The sequence below is a fragment of the Arachis ipaensis genome, chromosome B02 (assembly GCF_000816755.2).
Source record: "Arachis ipaensis cultivar K30076 chromosome B02, Araip1.1, whole genome shotgun sequence".
In the NCBI taxonomy this organism is placed as follows: domain Eukaryota; kingdom Viridiplantae; phylum Streptophyta; class Magnoliopsida; order Fabales; family Fabaceae; genus Arachis; species Arachis ipaensis.
Window position 1 is genome coordinate 102699600 of NC_029786.2, and position 2734 is coordinate 102702333.

A 2734-nucleotide genomic window follows, 5' to 3' on the forward strand; every position below is an offset into this window, starting at 1 on the left:
AACTTGTAAAATAATTTAAAAATATTTGTATTTTGTATTTTGTATTTTTTAATAATTGTTGAAATAAATAAATAATTTTATATATAATAAATATATAATTATAAATATTAAGTTAAACAAGATGGCTTTAGTTTATTATTTTTTTAATATTTCTATAAAGTTCAATCATTTTTCAACTTTTTTTTTCTACAAACTAAAACACAACCTACATTTGTCATTTTTTACAAACTAAGGCAAATTTTTGTATTATCCGATCCTATCCTAAATCTACCCTATTTTATTTTATATGGAACGAGTTTTATTATTATTTGCAAATAGTAAAAATTTGCACCGAAATATATTTTTATGGATATTTATGTTGTGATAAAAATAGATGTCTATCTTTTAATAATTTGGACGGCTCAATTTCTCAGTAAAAAAAAGAGTTTAAATTCTCAAAATAGATTACATTAATAGAGTTTGAAAATAAAAAACAGAAATGTTTGGTAACCAAAGAAAATTAGCCAAAAACAGCTATAACTTGCCTTATTTAGCATTATTAATTGTTGCGATAATTAATGAATACTAAATAAGACAAGTTCTGCCTGTTTTTTTGTCTACCTAGCATTACCCATAAAAAATTGGATACGTATATAATATAACGAAAATGTTTGGTAACCAAAGAAAATAAGTCAAAAACAGCCATAACTTACCTTATTTAACATTTATTAATTGTTGCGACAATTAATTAATGCTAAATAAGACAAGTACTACCTTTTTTTTTGTCTACCTAACAAATATCAGCACGACGCTTTGATCAAAATTTAAGAAGATACATATAATAAATTTTTATTATGTCAAAGTTCTCTCGTCTTAAATTTAGTACTCTTGATATATCTGAAAATAATTACTTATCATAGATATTAGTTGTCAAAATTTATCTTGATTTATTGGATCTTGGAGATACCATTAAAGGTGAAAATAAGACATCCCAGAAGAATAAAGCTAAAGCCATGATTTTCGTTCATGATTTTCATCGTCATCTTGACAAAGGATTGAAAAATAAATATATATCTCACACTAAAAGATTTTGAAGATATGTGGAAGAACCTTGAAGAAAGATATAATCATCAAAATATAGTAATACTTCCTCAAGCTCAATATGAGTAGATACACTTGCGTTTACAGAATTTTAAATCCATAAATGAATACAACTCAGCAATATTCTAAATTACCTCACGAATAAAATTATGTGGAAAAAAGATAACGGATTATGACGTATCAGAAAAAACTTTTTCGATTTTTCATGTCTTAGCTTGAATGTGCTACTACAATAGCAGTATCGAAAAAAAGAATTTAAAAAATATTTTAAACTAATTTTTTATTTTCTTGTTGCTGAACGAAATAATGAATTGTTTTTAAAAAATTATAAAGTGCGTCTAGCTAGTCGTCCTATTTTCTGAAGCAAATGCAATAAATTATAATCTCAGAAAAGATAAATGGTAAAATTTTGATAACAAAAAAAATTATAAAAAAAAATATTTAAAATAAATTCATCAAAAATGGATAAAAAAAAAATTAACAGGTAAAATAAATCAGCAGAGCATGCATATAGCCAAAGTTAGGTGCACTCTTGCCAAGACGCGAGGACTCTAGCTGTTTTCACTTTATTGGTAGCTAGGGAACATTGTTGATATTAAACTTGATTCTCATTTTTTATAATTGTCTTTTTCCTCTTATATTTTAAGAACTCATCCTCTTTGGGTTTACGGTTAACACAACAACAATTCAACACTCTAATTTATAAAATATATTCATCATCATTTTGGTTTGTGAAAATTGGTACCTTTATATATGTATATTTTATAGTAAGATGCATGGTCCTCTTACATATGAATATAATTCCTATAAGTGGACAAAAAGTGCAAAATTATTAGTGTCTATATACGTAGCAATAGTATCCATAGGCTGGTATATGTCCCAAGATACATGCATGTGTGATGAAACGACACCATTTATATAATAAAGGGTTTTTAATCTGTTAACTACATTCAAATAAAAAACATGTGTAAACTCTTAATTAAAATAATGGTCTTTAAACAATTCTTGTGTGTTGGATAAAAGAATTATTAAAAAAAAAAAAACTAAAACTGTCAAGTTAGTTTTTAATTTTTAATTTTCCTATTTTTAAATGATTAAGATTAACTTTAGTAAAAAGAAATGGAATATATCCTTTTAATATAAATCTTCCAAAATGTTATAATAGGAAAATAACTTTTAAATATCAAATATAACTATTTTATTTTTTATAAAATTCTAAAAATAAAAATATTAAAGATAAAATAAAAAATAAAAAATAAAAAATAAAAACATAAACCAAGTCTACACTAATTAAAATATCATAACATGCATGGTTTTATAAGAGCAAGTTGATTTGAGTCAACTAAATATGTCTACAAAAGGACATGCTTCTATCACCTCCAACTTGAACCTCACTGTCACTAGCTACTATTTCTCACTCTTCCTTCTTCACTACTCATCACTCATTAAAATAAACCATGAGAACCATCCACGCTTCTACACATTTTTGTCCCTTTCCCCCTACAACACAACATTGCCCCATTACTCTAATCTTTTAGATTTAATAATAATTTACACAACCACCACTACTATTGTACTAGTTAGTACTTCCCTTACCACATTATATTCACCATACATTTCACCATATCTTTAGGGATTATTGAGATTCCCCCCT